This window comes from Phacochoerus africanus, chromosome 3 (assembly GCF_016906955.1).
Source record: "Phacochoerus africanus isolate WHEZ1 chromosome 3, ROS_Pafr_v1, whole genome shotgun sequence".
Taxonomy (NCBI): Eukaryota; Metazoa; Chordata; class Mammalia; order Artiodactyla; family Suidae; genus Phacochoerus; species Phacochoerus africanus.
Window position 1 is genome coordinate 44,172,080 of NC_062546.1, and position 17,393 is coordinate 44,189,472.

Below are 17,393 nucleotides of genomic sequence, written 5' to 3' on the forward strand. Positions count from 1 at the left end.
AGAGGGCATCAAAAATATCCTTTCCATCGAATGAAAAGTAAAGAATTTTTAATACATTATTTCATAGGTGTTAAACAGCTTGGCTTGATATGGGAAATTGACCCAAATCATTCATAGGCAATGATTCCTCCTCTTTGAATATAATCCTGATTTTAGCAATGCTTTTCTTGAGACTCTTCTGATTCTTCATTAGCATTTTAACCCCTGACTCATAAGTGATAAAACAGCAAGTCAGAAAAATAAATTATTTGCCAAGATTTGGCAGCTAGTTGGGATGAACAAAAGCGCTTCCTTGGGAAAGGATTTTATGCCAACATTTAGGATGAATCTGTATTCCCAAGTTGTTCTGTTCATAACACTGAATCAAATAAAGAAGGAATTACTTACAGTGGTAGAATTTTTTTCACTGCAAAGGGGGTTGGTATCCCCATTCATTCATTCTTTTCCTGTATACTTGGTGTGTGGCAGGCCCTGTTAGAGGTACTGAGGATTCAAAGATAGTTCAGATATTGCCCTTGCTCTCAAAAGACTTTTATAGTCTGCTAAGGAAAAGAAATGCATAAGTACAAAATTACAAAGCAGTGTGGTAAGTCTTACAAGAAAGATGGGAACTTTGCTCATTGGTAAGAAGAGGTAAATTTATAAAAGCAAGAGTTGGGGGCAAACACATACTTCTATTTGATGCTGAATCTTCGAAACTTGTTCAATGATAGGGAATTTCCAGAGGTGAGAGGTAGATTGGCTTGGGAGGTACTGTCATCCAAAAATGCTTCTCTCTCAAGTCATTCTATTATTGCATTTCTCTGTGAATTTTAGAGTTGTGATAGAGATGGACTAGGATAGTTACACATGTAGCTGCAGAAGTCCCAATAGGGGACCATAAAGAGGGAAACCTAGGGAACTCTGGGACATCACTGTAAGTTAATAATAACTCAAGAAAGCCATCAGAATGAAGCAGGCTTACCACAAAGCAAAGCATGAGATATGCCTCAGGTCATTACCCTTAGGACCAAGGGCAGCAGTTTAAGGATCACCCGTCTGCTGATTTGAATAAGCACCTTGACAATCCTAGTTTGACATTACAGGGTCAAATACTCTCTTACCAGATATGAAGGAGGAGCTACTATTCTCAGAAAGAGGAAGAGGCGGTCTTTTCCCACCCAACACTTCCTTGGATTATAAAAATGTAGCCCACTTAATCCTGGGGCAGAGCCTCTTTGCCTGCCTGCTTGCATCTCTCACAAGTGCCTTATCTTAATAAATCTATTTCTTGCCTATCACTTCATCTTTTGCTGAATTCCTTCTGCACTGAGGCACAAAGAACCTAAACTTCAGTAAGTCCAGACATCAGGTAAGTGATTCTTATTTAAAAACCATGGGTTCAAGTCCCAGTCTGGGTTCTGGTTAGGTTCAAGGCATAAGTGCTGTCAGTTTCCGTTGGGACTAGGTTTTCTGGCCTCGGTGGTACCATGTTTCTTGAAACCTGACCTGTTATCCCCATGAGTTGTGAGTAACAATCTATATAGGGAGAGACTGGGATACTAGAATATAACAAGTACTTAAAGGCAATTTTAGTGCTATCCTAATTTATTGCCACATAAATGGAGAACTTTACATAAGGGCATATCATAGATATTTACCAAGTTCTTTGATGGCTGAGGCTGGTTCTCAATTTATGGTTTGTTTATGAAAGCAACCTCTCCATGGATACCAACCACTCAGTAGAAATCTTCAATCAATTGCATATTTTGGATAGAGAGTCAAATTCTTTTCTAGGTTGGGTTAACGTCTTAGATTCTAAAAGGGAGTCTATGTGAAACAAGCATTGTAAAATAGTAATATCTCAAAGAGGGATGCTTAGCAACATGCATTGAGGGCAGAATCAGGCACGTTTTATTTACTGATCTATCTTCAGTAACCAGTAGCATGTTTTCTTGGTACATGACAGATGCCCAATAAGTATTTGTTGAATTAATTAATTCCTGAAGAGTGCCATAGTGACAGTTGATTTACGTTTGAGAAATATAGGGATAGTCATCTTGGAACTAGAAAAAGTAGATATATTTAGCAATTTCTCAGGTATAAATCAGGAACCACTACCTTGATGTCGAGGATTTTAATGAAGTTATAATGGACTTTGCCATTAAAGTAAAAAACATTTGATAGGACTACTGCATATTGAAATTGTTTACCAGTGTTCTTCCTAGCAGACTTACTGGCATTTATTCCCCTCAGCTTTCTGTTTATCAGTAGAGAAGTTGTAGTGTGATTTACCTCTCATTAGCTGTCAGGCCCATCCCAGACCAACTGCAGAGAAACTGAAGAAATATACTGTTTTGTAATTGATCCCATCACTATTTTTGAAACTGTACGCAAAAGCAAATATGAAGAGAGATCAGGAGTTATCGTCATGGCTCAGTAGTTAACAAATCCAACTAGGAACCATGAGGTGGCGGGTTTGATCCCTGGCTTCAGTGGGTTAAGGATCTGGCATTGCCCTGAGCTGTGGGGTAGGCCGCAGACTTGGCGTGGCTACAGCTCCAATTCGACCCCTAGCCTGGGAAACGCCATATGCCACGGGTGTGGCCCTAGAAAAGACAAAAAAAAAAAAGGGGGGGGGGAGACAGAGATCAGCAATTTGGTTTGAGATTCTCCACAGAAAGGGGATTCTGTTCAACTTGTTGGACTCTGTGAGGTGAATTGAGAGATTTCTCTATGATGGGAATGAGGCAGGAGTCAAAGTGATTCTGGTCTCAGGGAGTTGGGAGGACACCTAAGAGGCTTTCCTTTTCTTACATGCTGTCATCAGTAAAGGACAGACACCACTCATTCAAGCCCACAGGCATGAACAGTCATCTCCCAAGTTCAAATTCTTTAACTAGTGTCATTTAGATACAAGATGTGATAGGGAAGCTGGGAACAGATGGTCGTTTTGTCCAACCTACTATTCTAGCAGGAAAATAGCCTCACTGTTCAAGTATAAATGCAGCATCTTGGAAAATGAGGTGAGTCAGCAGAAAGTGCAAACAGTCTCAATTTAAGACAGGAGAATGAACCATCTTTGGATAATAGGAACCAAACTTGATCAGTATCAAAACCCCCGTAAGCAGAATCAAAGGTAAGTTGTTTTCATTTTCCCTTCACATGAATCATAATTCATTTTCCTTTACTAGCAAAGAGAATCAAACTTATTTTTTCCATGACCAGAGAAAGCAATTCATAAACCTAGCACAGCTGTCATTCAGCATTAAAACCTGCGTGAGCTTTGTTAATTCACTTTGAGCTTCTCCAGAATGGCTGTTGAGCATTTAAAAGGAAGCACTAACCTTTAAACAGGATTTTCCCCCATCTCTTTTTGGGGATACAGACTTGTTCTTATTATCTGTTAATCACTGCTGAGGCTAACCTCTGTGAATCAGCAGTAAAAAAATCAGTTAGGATCTCCTTTCGTAATATCATGCTTTACTTTGATGGAAAGATGCTGGAATCGTCAGTAAGAACGAGGTTATAGCAACAATGAGAACATGGCTTTTCTGGAACTTGTGAATTTAATTCACACATAACTGAATTTAATTAATAAATACTGTACCACCAGCTGCTGGCCTCTGAACTTTAAATCTCATAGGCTTTAAAGCTCCTCCCTCTCCTAGTCTCTTGCCCTTGAAGCTTTTTTATAATGTGATTTTACCACCACCACCTCCAGTCCTCCAAATTTGATTAGTTTTTAAGCTGGCTACTTACATAATGTGACTCAGGATATATGGAAATGTTACTTTTTAAGTATTTAAGAGCTCAGAGATTTTATAAAAGCTCCTGTTTCCACTTTTCTCAGAGGCAGAGGAAGAAATAAGGAAGTAGCAGCTAATAAATTGCTTTAAGTCAAGACAAGAGACATGATCAAAAGGGGGTCTAGAAAGAAAAACTGTAAAAACAGTTCACAAGGTTGAAAAAAGAATTATAAAATGTTTAGGCAGGTTGTAGGAAAGAGTCTGTAACAGACAGCAATAAATCTGATTGAGAAGGGAGATCCCCAAAGCAGTGATGACTCAGATAAGGGTTCTGAGGAAAAAGCCAGAGTTTCTTAAGTTTGACCAGAAAGCCTTCAGAAAGATGATGTCAAGGAAATTATTGAGACAAACTCATGGACATGGAGAACAGACTTGTAGTTGCCAAGGGGGAAGGGGCTGGAGTGGGAAGGACTGGGGGTTTGGGGGTTAGTAAATGCAAACTATTGCATCTGGGGTGCATAAGCAATGAGATCCTGTTGTATAGCACAGAAAACTATAGCCAATCACTTGTGATGGAACCTGAAGGAAGATATTATGAGAAAAAGAATATATATGTATGTATATGTATAACTGGGTTACTTTGCTGTATAGCAGTAATTGACAGGACACTGTAAATCAACTATAACAAAAAATTTAAAGAAATTATTGAGGGGGGAAAAAAAGAGAGACTGAGGAGGAGAGGGGATGTGGATATAATTAGTCTACAATGAGGGAGGGAGGCAGGTCAGTTCTTGAAGAAGTATTACGGCAGTGCTGGTTGAGACCATCAGCCTACTGTCCTCAGACTTCCTGCCTAGAGTTTTCCACTAATTTCATTGACTTTCAAATGGTAAGGATACTGGAGAACATTAGCCCAATTCTGTCATTCTACAGATAAGAAACTGAATTCAATAGAGGTTGAATGACTTATTTAAAGAAAATGATAAGCAATTGCTTCAGGGCTAGAACCAGGTCTCCTGGCTCCTGATCAGCATCCTTACCATCATGCTCTGCCATCCAACTGAAGGGGAAAAGATATTGAAAAAAAAATCATATATATTCTCTTTGCCTTATTTAGCCAATATGAAAAATGTGGATTATGCAAGATGTAGAAGACTACATAGTTAAGAGCTTAGACTCTGGAGTCAGACTGATTGCATTTAAATCCTGGCTCTGCTCTGTGATGTTAGGCAAGTTAATTAGCCTTTCTCTGCCTCAGTTTCCTCATCTGTAAAATGGAAGTGATAATAGTACCCTGATTATAGGATTGCTATGAGGATTCAGCGAACTAGTACAGGTAAAAGCTTTTAGAATCAGTGGCTCACTCTTCTAGTCACAGATCTATTCTGATTAATAAATCATGCCTTGGGTATCACAGACCTAAATCACACTTACGGATTACTAAATGTCATCTAATATCACTTATGACCTCACATGACAATGGTTTGCATCATTCTGTTAGAAATCAGAAAATACCTGGACTTTCATACTGGGTGAAGTACTTTGAGATCCTTGTGAAGAAAATTCTGTAGAAACAAGTAGCTACTATCATTACTGCAATGACAGTAATTCTAAAGATTTCATAGTGCAGCCGGAGTTCTCTGGAAATTTCTCTTGTAGTAAGATTTCTCTTTCCTCTTGTAAGATTAAAAATGGAAAATGGAAAATACTCTTTCCACTCACCACTTCCTGCTTCCCCAATGCTGTTTGTGTTTCTGCCCCCCAACTCGATAACTTGGAAGGCTCTCTGCACTCGGTTTAATAACTGCCAGTCTGACCTCCTAAAGCATCAAACGTCACTATGTCCAATTTTCCCCCAGGGAGTGGACTTAGAAATCAACATGTTATCCTAAGGATGTCTCTCCTGCCAGTGTTTTGGTGAAGAACAGATGAGAACTGTCCCTTGACACTTCAGAGCAAGAACTGAAACAGCAACAAGATCTGTGTCTGCAACTGCCATTTATTCCTCCACATGAAGCCATTGACTATTTTGATTCAGCAGTTCCGTCAGAATTTGGAATTTCTGAAGCTCCGCTGTGATAGTAAGATTCAAAACAAAATGGGTATAGTTCAGACCTGAAGCAAGCCCTGGAGTGAGAGAGTCTTAAAGTCAGCTAGGGTTGTAGGGAAAGAAATATGATATATTGGCCACCTTGTCTCAGTTTTTCTCTCCCCCCGCCCTGCCCCAGTTTTAGCTATTTGGAGCTAGTTCTATGTGTCATGCTGCCTAAGACATGCACAGAAAACCCGGCATCTTTTTTCATCTGTCCAGTCGGTGTATTTGACAATGCTGAATACTCAGTGTCCAAGAGAGTGTCATTCTGCATGTTTATTATTCAGGTGCACCTTCTGGGTACCTCTCATCTCCAGATTCCTGACCCAGTCTTCAGTCTCCTTGGTAGGTGCTCATCTTGAATAATATGTTCTACTCAATTATGAAAATTTAAAACTTACAATTAACTTCTGGGTAAGACTTCGAAGTCATACTGAAAGGTGCTCTTAATAGATGGCTTAAAGGAGGACCGGTGATTATTTTTAAAATTAATCATCTTTAAGATACCAATTTGCTCCCCTCTATTTCTGGGAGAATGCAAATTTAATTCCATTCAGTCAATAACAATTTCAAGATGTTAAAAAAAAAAAGATATGATTACTTGACTCTATCAACTTCTGCTCAGAAATCAATTTTAGAGGATAAAGCACCGAGTCTTCAGCCTAGCATCTGCCTTCGATAGAAGGCCCCAACTCACTGTTCTAGGGTATTCCCCTATATAAGCTCTCCACTCCACCCAAATGGGCGGGCATTTTTAGGGTTTGCCGACCATAACTTGGGCTTGCCTAACTTGTAGTTCTGCCTATGCTGTAACTTTTACTTAACAGACTTCCCTCACCTCTTTCCAACCTCCAAAAGCCAGCCCAAGTCCCACTTCCTCTCTCAGATCATTCTGGTTCACTGAACTATTGTCATTCTCAGAATAGACGTTCCTGATTTTGGTCTCATTCACTCAGCAAATAATTATTTACGCCTTCGTGGTTTTTTTCCTACTGTTTTATTCATTCTGGTATTATTTATTGATTTTTTTTGTTCATTATTTTCATTAAGAGTACTAGATGCTAAACTTACTAGGGTCAAAGACCATATCGGCATGAGATTTTATAACCTTCATGGGGTACATTTATGTATCTGGTGCTCAATAATTGATCAGTAGCTTCCTATCAGGTTGGTCCCTGGTGACAAGGGATGACATTGCAGAAATGTATCTAGCACTGAGGCTGAAAACATCAATTTTCTTACCTTTACAGAATGGTAAAGCAGTTCCATAAAGTGAGAAAAATAGTTTACTCACAGTCCATTATATAAAAAGCAGATTTACCTTTTTTTTTTTTATCCTTCATGTCTCCTTTCTCAACCTCTTTCTCAAATTATCTCTTATTTCTCCTAATTGTCAAAACCTACATGTTATACTGAAGGCAGGCTGCTATGGGAAGAGGTGGTACTGACAAAAACATCAATATTCTAGTTGAATAACCATCACTTTGGGGTCAACACTTAGTGTTTAGAAATGTCTTTATACAAGCTAATTAAGGGGCAGTTAGTTTGTACTATGCTGGTGCATGTGTGTGGGTGTGCGTGCATGTTTAACCAAGTAAAAATAAAATTGTGAAGTCTTGGGAGATTTTACCATGGAGAGGTTAAGAAGATTACAAAATTGTTTCTGAATGTCAAGGTGGTAAAGCAGAAAATGACAATGAACAAATAAGCAGATACCAGCAAAGGTCTGTGTGAACGTTTCCTGGCACATTTTATATCCCTTTGCTCCTGCCTTTTCTTGCTGTATTGCCCTGGACTTTAACATTTAAAACTTAAAACACGAAACCTCTTTTATTATTTTCCTGAAGCTTATCAATAATGTAAATGTAAAATTCATGCTGCGATTGTTTTTAACTTCTCAGTAAGCTATTCTAGAATTAGCTCCATCATTGTGCACATCACCACTTCCTCCCAGATCTGTGCCCTTTGCCAACTTCACTGCAGTCTCCTACCTCTGCCCCCCCGACCCCAGTCTTCCACTAGCAAACAAACCCAACAGTAATTACTAATGTCCAAGCACGTAATTCCGGCAGCGTTAGGCTTTTTCATTTGTCGCAACTACGCAGAGAGCTGTCTGGACGGGAAGCATGAAGTCAAAGCATTTTTTTTTTAAGACTCCTACTTTCTTCCCTCCTCCCATCACTAAAACACAGTTGTTTATTTCATCTGCAGATTGCAGAGTTATAAAATTCTTCCATGCAGTTACATACGCTTGAATAATAATTTTATATCCATATCCAGCAACGGATCAATATATACTTGTATAGAAACACATGGTTATCTGTAAAAAATGAAAAACACTAGGAAATAAAGAGCAAGGAATGAAAGTACCTTCTCTATGTAGATGGCATTTAAGCACTACTATTATATAAATGATTAGAATTAATGACTATCAAAACACAATCCAAGATCTTATTTTGAGGCTTTTTAGGGGATCATGACAGTGTTTCTTTCATGCGCTGTACACAGATATTCTTACAGAGGATGCTGTTACTCTTATTTAATAACTACTTGGATAGTAAAAATCTGGTAATTTTATGCTGATTTCGTCTATATCAAACAGCTGGAAATATCCCTATGACAATTTTTTGTTCATTCACAGGCTCCAAATCTCAGAGTAGAAAATGGTTAAAATACTTATCACTGCCTCAGAAAAATCCCGCAGTGCTGTAATGGAAATTGCAGTAGATCTTCAGAGTCCAGTTTCATTTTAACACCATGGTCCTTTTCTCTGCATCACTCTGAAGGACAGAGTTGGATTCTCCTGAGGAAAGTCAGTCTTAATGTTGCCAAAATTAGATAACCAACATAGGAAATACTCCTCTCACTCTGAAACCGTGGCCAAAGAGATTACATCTATACCCTATAAGACCTGTAATATTTCTCAGAGATGTATTTTTGTGGGTGTGTGCTTACGTTCATGCCTAATTACAAGGATGGGGGAGAGGAAGAGGGATTCATTATTAAAGTTGATCCTGCTGAGTTCAGCTAACCCCATATTTTTATCGATAGACTCAAGTAGAAACATATATCACTCCTATGTGTTAGCATCTTCATGTACACCTCACTCATGACCACTCAGCATCTGTAGACATATTTATTCTGTGTTAAAAACAGAAATAAACAAAACCCTGACTTATGACTGGAGGATAAGTGCAGATTTTTAAAAAATGTGTTTATGTCCTACTTTAAAAAGGGAGGGAAGAGTGCAACAGAAAAAATCTCCACAGATATATTTTTTTAAGAAGCTCTGGGAGAGCAAATGATGGGAGAAGTAATCTCCTGAAAAGGAGTCTTGTAGGCAGGATTTATTTCTTCTTTCTTCTTGTCCACGTACTATGCCTGCTCTATTAGGGGTCTCCATGAGACCGGAGTCTCAGAGAAGCAATTTGGCTTCCAGCCCAGGAAAATTCAGCCCTGGCCAGGCATCTCTGCCGCAGGTAGATGCGGCTCTGCGGCCGGACTGCTATCCGTGGTGCTGAAAGGTCGCGGGCGCTAGCGCAGGCTCTTGGTGTTGCTGTCCAGGGTGCTGAGTGAGGGCCCCTGCAGTCCCGGAGGCGAGCTCCCGCCCCCTCCAGCCTTCCGCAGAGCCCTCCCACCCAGCACTACCCGCCCGCCTCCCGCCAGTCTGCAGTTGACGTGGAGCAGGCGGCATAAATCAAGTCCGTGGGGCATGGAGGCTGCTGTGGCGGCTGAAGCTCAGCTTGCCCGGGGCAGGAGCTCCCCCCCTTCTTTAGCCTCCCCAGCGCCCACACCCTGCCTTCTTCCTAATTCTTCCCTAGATAATAGCGCCCTAACTACAACAGTCATAATAATAGGGTCAGAACAACAGGGTTGGTTTGTTTTGATCTACAGGAAAAGAAAAAGAAAAAAAATCCAACAGCAGCCTAGACAGCTCTGAAAACTGCATTGCAAAATGGAAGAGAGGGTCCCACTACTGTTTCAAAAGAGTAAGTTATTATTCGGTACGTATCCCTGCGCTTCCTCCCTATCGCTCCATTAGCGCTGTCCCCATTCATCCCTTCCTCAAGTAACTCACCTCGAAAATACTTTATAAAGCCTCAAGCGGAGTCTAACCAGACGCGCACACACGGAATACCGCACCCTAGGTGCACAAATTCTTATATTTGCCCAAGCTCACTTGGTCTGCCCAGCTGTGGTCCTCTCTGAGTATGCGGCCATCCAGACCAGAACCACGACCTGGGGTGGGGGGCTCCTTACCTTGCCTTCTCCAGAGGGTGGTGTTCGCCCGGCCCCTGCAGGTTCCAAGTGTGGAGGAGCCGCGGAGCAGGGAGGGAAGGAAAGACAGCGCCTGACCTCCCCGAGGTTTCGTCTTCAATGCAACGTGAGCTCTGCCCTCATCAAAGATGGCCGTCCCTTTTGACGTCAGCAGCTTTTAATAGCCTTCTCCTGGAGGGGCGGGGAGGAAGTGTGCGGAGCACAGGGAGGAGGGAGGGCGAGGGCGGGGGCGGGGGCGGGGGCGGGGGGTGGGAGGGGAGGAGCCGTGAGGTGCTGAGCGCTTGACTCAGCTCCCAGCTCCCTTTACTGCAAAGCTTTGTATTTTAGTGTTTTATAAACACCCGAACGGGACAATGCTTATGACTCCATTTTAACACTCGGTCACAGGCAAACTCATTTATCTCGCTACTGGTCTTCTGATAATTTGTTTGCATATGTGTGTGTGTGTATGTGTATATATATGTGTGTGTGTGTATACATGTATGTGATATATATATGCAATATATATGCAACTGTATACAAAAATTTTCCCTTGCTGAGTTGAGTCTTTGAGTCATTGAAGGGGAGGAGAAGGCAGAGAAGTAGAAGGTAAGGGAGTGAGGGGAGATTTCAGCTGCAATTGTTTTTTTTTGTAAAAATAAATAGGGTCCGAAGGGGCATCCCAGTCTACCTTCACCGGTTCCATATATGGCCAGGTTACGTGGGTTACTATTTTTGAGTGATTTCTTCATTTTATCAAAGTAGCATCTGAGGGCTTGGAGTTCGCATTAATGTGGTCAGTTGGGGAGCGAGACTAGTACGTGTTATTTTAAACTACGTCAGAGCAATTATGGCTGAGAGATTATCAGAGGAGTTGAGAGGAGGGGAGGGGGAAGGGTAGTTAACCCAACCAGCGTGGGTTTGCTGCAGTTCAAAGCTTGAGGTTGAGAGTTGTTTGGGGAGGGCAAAATATATGACGTTGTTTGGGGTTGCTTTTGCAATCAGAGCCTGGGGTTTTATGGTTTTTAAGGAATAGTCCACAGGGGCGTTTAAATGCCTTATAGAACTGACCAGACTTCCGGGGAGAATGTGGAGGGCTGCGGGTTTAAGGACTGCTGGAGCGTTACAAAATTCTGGTGGTTGATTCGGTGCGCAAACGCTGGGTACCAGTCGAGGTTGGCCTGGGGGCCCCGATGCTCAAAACAGGACGTGGGCCAAAGAAGCTACTAGTGTTGCTCATAGGAGAGATTCAAAATAATGATCATAAAGCAATAATCCTGTTCTCCTTTGTTGTGTGCATTAGGCGCCAAAGGGGGGGTGGGGTGGCGTATGCAAATGGTTCCGCGGTGGCAGCCTCTCAGATGATTCACAGGTGTTGGGGAGGCTGTCGCCGGGGCTCTCCGCGGGGAGGGCGAGCTGGGGAGCGCGTGGGAGGTGGGGACCTCGGCTGAGGAACTGTTTGTACTTTTCCGGGAAGGATGCGATTAGAAGTCGTGCCTCGCAGTGTTAAAACTTGATGGCCTCTTTGAAGTGATGGAAAATCCTTGTCTGGGGCTGGGAAAAACAATGCACAATTCCTCCCCCACCTCCAACACCACCTTCCCACCACCCCCTTCTCTGGCTTCAGAACAAGCTTAGGTTTTTAATTGCACGCTATGAGGGAGAGGGAGAGAGAGAGGGAGAAAATGAATCCTGGGAAAGAAAGGAGGAAAGCAGAGTTGTAAAGGGGGCAGTTATAGCGAGCAGAACTCTAAGAATTTAATAAACGATGCCTTTAATTAAATTAAGTAGAAGTCATTTTTTCTTAAAGACTTTCTGATCCAGTGGTATCTTGAAATATTAATGCTTTCAATAATAATAATTAACAGAGTTTGGGTTTTTAGTGAAGCTGGGTTCTTAAAACAAGGCATGTTGCTGAATTTGTTTATTTCATTAAACATTTTCAGACCCTTATACAATAAAGAAAAAGAACATATACCTGGTCCTCAGATACTTGACAATAAAACTAGTTACCGTTCTTATTTTCATTATAGAGCAAGCTGGAATGGGCTGGGAGAAGTGACGACAATGTGGTATCACTGCAAAATCCTTCATGGTCAGGATTTTTTTCCCTTCCAATGCATGCACAAGTTTTTTGGGGGGTGGGGGGAAGCCTGAAGTGGGGAGAAACAATATGTGTATGGTCCTCAATCTGTGAGTCATTCAGGCAGAGTTTTGTGAAGGAATGGAGGAGGTGGGGGATTTTCCAGATTAAAAAAATAATGAAACTAAAAAAGTAACTACGTCAGTGATGTAGGCTCATCCTGCAGGCAAAAGCTATGTGGCAGTCACAGGGGAGGACTGGCTTGGTGTTCTGAATTTTCAACTGCTGATGCCCCATGTTGACATCTTTAAAAATTACATGGAAGAGGAGAGAGTCAGACTGATCCAAAGCATCGCAGAAGATACCACAGGCTCTGCAGGATTATCTTTTGGTGGCGGCAGCATTTTCCATTCTCCTGTGCTTATGCTAAAAATGATGCTGTTTGAGAGATTCTTCATCTTGCTCTGGGAAAGGCAGCAAAGTCTAATTTGGAAAACATAAATGTTGGATAAATTTGTCTACTCGGGATAACCGGGTATCCTTCAATATATTTTAATATGATAATGAGATTTTTCCCCTAGGGTTTTCTCATTGCTTGATTAAAAAAGAAAAAAAAAGTCCATAATCATCCTTGCCAGTAGGGAACCAGCAGATTCACGTTCTTTGGGGTCTATAAAGGCCTAAGCCACATAGAGAAGGAAGGTGATCGAAAATTTGTTCTGAAATGATTCAGCTGCCTGTGAATTATTTCTACAAAGATCCAACATGTAGAGTAACTAATGCTTAAGAACTCATTTGATGTGTAATGAGAAAATTACCTGCTCTGCTGGATGGATATTTACACTATGCTAATTTAGTCTCTGAAAGCTTTTTCTGGTACACCGTGCCATGCCCCAAAGTATCCTGGATTAACAATAACTCCAGATCTAAGATACTTAGCTTGTATCTCCCAGGTAAGCTGCATGATGCATGGTTGACTCAATAATTACAACTTCATAAAGAATAATTATAAAAGTTTTATAAAATATTATAAGATCTTTTCGGAGTTCCCGTCATGGCACAGTGGTTAACGAATCTGACTATGAACCATGAGGTTGCAGATTCGATCCCTGGCCTTGCTCAGTGGGTTAAGGATCCGATGTTGCCATGGCTCTGGTGTAGGCCGGCGGCTACAGCTCAGCTCGGATTGGACGCCTAGCCTGGGAACCTCCATATGCCACGGGAGTGGCCCTAGAAAAGGCAAAAAGACAAAAAAAAAAAGATCTTTTCAAGGTCAGTTGGCAAGTGGTTTAGAACTAGCCCAGCTCAGAAACCCCTTCTCCAAGGTCCTCCTGTGGCACCCTGAGACAACATTTTGGAATATTGTGAAGGCACAGGAATATACAGTTTGACAGACCAACTGTTTTAAATCCTTGGTGTCCTTTCCACCTAGCTTGCTGGCCACTTTCTCTTTATATGTTCTTCCAGCCCTTACCCCAGCCCCCACCCCTTTTATAATTAGGGACCTAATAGTACCTGGGGAAACATACATGTCTAGATCTAAACTTGTTCCCTGAAGCCTCTGAGGCCAGGACATCTCTTGTAAGAGGTAGAGGGAGAAATGAGGAAAGTCAGTTTCTGGTTTTGGCTTGCGAGGTTGAGAAAAAATACGACTGCACACCCAGAATTTTAAAAAGCACCTGGTTCTTTAGTAAGAACAGCATCATAGGATGGAAGAAGCATGTTCAGCAGCCAGGGTCTGGATGCTTCCAAGCTCCTGTTTCTTAATGCATCAGAATTATAGGCTCTTTTGAGCATGATGCATCCTAGGACCCTCTGCAATACCAAGACATGCAGGTGGTCAGGTAGGGAGGAAGACCCTTGAGACAATCAGGGACAGAGAGAAGGAGAAAACACTAAAAGTCTATTTTAAAGGGATCATAGTATTCCTTCAGTAAATCTTCCAAGAATTTTCTTAGTTCTGTAACCTCTCTGTTTGTCAGTCATCTCCTATATAAAATGTGGACAATAATTATAACCAACTCACAAGGAAATTCTGAAGTTATCAGTTAAATAAAATCAATTTCTCAATTTCATGAGAATTTTAAGTTTTTCCTCTAAGTAATGACATGTAACTCTGCAGTAATGTGAAGGGTTTATTTATTTTTTTTTCATTAGCTACTAATGAGATACGTACAGTTTAATGGCTCTAGGCCTTGGTTTCTTCATCTGTAGTCTTTCATTCATTTACTCAACAGCTAATATTTGCCATATGCTTGGCACTGGGATATATTGGGATTTAAGTAAAACAGAGGAGGGGGGGATTGAGAGTTAGAGAGGTTAAATAACCTCAACAAGGGCACAGCTAATTAATGGTACAGCTGGAATTTGAAACCCAAAGTCCAAGCTCATAATCACTGTGCCAAGACTATTGGAGTTACCCCATCTGTATTAGGGTTTCCCAGAGAAACAGAACCAATAGAATATAAATACACACTCTCTCTCTTTCTTTCTCTCTTCCCCCCATACCATCCCACTGTGTGTGTATATGTATATATGCAAAGAGATTTATTATAAGGAATTGGCCCACCTGATTGTGGAGGCTGACAAGTCTCCAGTTTTGTAGGGTGAGTAAGCTAGCTGGATTCAAGAGAGCCAGTGGTGGTGTAGCTCTAGACCAAAGGCCAGCAGGTTCAAGACCCAAGGCTAGGGGTCCAGCTGGAGCTAGAGCTACTGGCCTACACCACAGCTCACGGCAACGCTACATTCTTAGCCCACTGAGCGAGTCCAGGGATCGAACCTGCATCCTCATGGGTCCTAGACGGGTTCATAACCACTGAGCCACAAAGGGCACTCCCAATTGTTTCAGTTTGAATCTGAAGGCAGGAAAAAGCCATTGTTCTAGTTTGAAGACCAGTAGGCAAGGGGGATTCTCTTTTGCTTGGGGGAGCATCAGCCTTTTTGTTCTACTCAGGCCTTTAGGTGACTAGATGAGGCCCACCACATTAGAGAGGGCCATCTGCTTCACCTAGTCTATTGATTCAATGTTAATATCACCTATAGGTTCTTACAGAAATACCCAGAATGTTTGACGAAATATCTGGGAGCCCTGTGGCCTGGTCAAGTTGACAGATAAAATGAACTATTACACTCTTCTCTCTATAGCTAACCTCTCTGTCTCAACATAGTATGGTCTGTGTGTAACTTTTCTCTTTAGCAGCTGTAAGATTCCTTTTGCTAATAGGATGAGTCTATGGATCACTGACGGAAGGTTTGGTGGTGAATTTCAAGAGAGGATTTAGGCGGGAAGGTGATTACTTGGAGTAAACAGAAGCAACATATTCCAAAGAAAAGAGCACCACGTACAATCAAGAAGAGAAGTCAGAGATCAATACCGAGTAAGGAGCATAAATAAAAATTGGATCAGAAGATGCACTGAAAATATACTTGAGAGAGTCAGCCAGAGGTCAGAACCAAGCATCGATGTTGCCCACTGGTTTTGAGGGGATGATATGAGGTCTTAAATAGGAATTCCTTCCTAGGGCTAGGAACTCTGGCAGTAAAAATCAAGTTGAGATGGCTTGATGTGAATAATTCAGAATATGGCTGGGGACGGAGCAAGCTACCAGGGACCATTTTATTACTGTTGGCCATGAAGAGCAGTACAGTTCTGCCAGCTAACAGGCACCAGGCTAGGCAAGGCACATTTCTAATATCTCAGCAGATAACATCAGTGATCCCTTGGACATATCCAGTGAACTTCCCAACTTTTTCTCCTCTAACTTCACCATTCATTCCATTTCTTAAAGTGCTCTGTCAGCTGCTCTCACCTGTTTCTCCCTTCTCTGTTGGCTCCTCAATTTCCATAGCAGATGGGGTGAAGCAGCAAAATTGCGGTGCCCTGCAGGTTAAGCTGGACCTTTCCCTGAGCCCTACACAAACCCTCTGGGAGCTCCATATGTCCATGGAATGCTTTCTCCACCATGAAAACTTTCATGCTCTAAGCCAAAGAGAAGAATATAGAACAGCTCATGTTTGTACAGATTGTTAAGCACTATCACACACATGATCTCATTTGATCCTCACAATCCTCTGAGGTATGTGAAAAGTAATTATTATTATTTTAATCCCAGTTAATACATGAGACTTCTCATTGATTTTCCAGACTCCTGAAAACAGGAAACATGGTCCATCAAGAGAACCCAATGTCCTATTCCTTCTTTCACATGTTGTCTTAAAAGAATCTGATTCATGCCCTGAGTTTAACCATTGTGTGTGTGTGTGTGTGTGTGTGTGTGTGTGTGTAAATGTTCAATTTATATTCCAAGTCCTATCTTCTCTCATGAGTTTCAGCATCACATTCTGAGCTTCTAAGAGAATACTCTGATCTGAAGAATCAAAAGCATCTCAAACTCAGCATATTTACCCATCAGTTGGTTTCTTCCACTCTCTTTTCTTTTTACATTCTTTTTTTAAAAGAAAAAAAATTTAAAGGGGATCTGAAGAGGTATTTATTTGGTTCAGCCTTCCATCTGATGCACATTTCTATTAGTGGCTTACAATTATTAAGTACTTACAGGATATTATGCATTGTGATGAGTGTTTTCCATGTGTAAACTCATTAGATTCTGCATAGCAACCCCATGGGAATACAATTATTGGCCCATCTCAGATGTAAAAACTGAAGCCAAGTAAGTAACATGGCTAGAAATTGGCTGAGCTGAGATTCACCCTGAGCCCTGTCTGGCAGTACAGCCATGCTCCTCACCCCTGCACTGTGATTCTGGTAGGGAAAGATCCAGGGCTACAGTTCTTTTTAAACTTTGCTAGTCAGTATTTGGAGGAGGAGCTTGAGATTCTGTTCCCAGGTGTTGTCACTGTTGTTGACCCATGGATAACACTTGGAATAGTAACACTCTGAGGAGTTGGGTCAAGTGCTTGTCCAACTGCAGGTGTGTGGGACTCATTGCCTCTGCAAGCCAAGCCTTTCACACACAGTTTGCCCTAGTCACTATGAAATTTCCCTTTTTGCATGAGGCAGCCCAGCACAGACTCTAGAACCAAACTGCCTGTGTCCATATCCGGGCTCTATGCTTAACTGCATGACTTTGGTTTTTCAGGTTTTTTTTGTCTGTTTCTTTGCTTTTTAACTTTTACGGCCAAAGCTGTGGCATGTGGAAGTTCCCAGGCTAGGGGATGAATTGGAGCTACAGCTGGGGTCTATGCCACAGCCACGGCAACACTGGATCCAAGC

The 17,393-nt window shown here is 41.7% G+C and overlaps 1 protein-coding gene across 2 annotated transcripts in view; it reads right to left on the reverse strand.

Moving 5' to 3' along the window:
• SNAP25 (synaptosome associated protein 25) overlaps positions 1–10,228 on the reverse strand; it is an 85,958-nt gene extending 75,730 nt beyond the window's left edge. The window contains exon 1 of one of the 2 annotated variants that reach the window (XM_047771682.1): positions 10,081–10,228. The gene's annotated coding sequence lies outside the window, so the exon portion shown is untranslated. The remainder of the gene's footprint in view (positions 1–10,080) is intronic. The other variant, XM_047771681.1, reaches the window with a different exon arrangement.
• Positions 10,229–17,393: the final 7,165 nt, after the last annotated feature.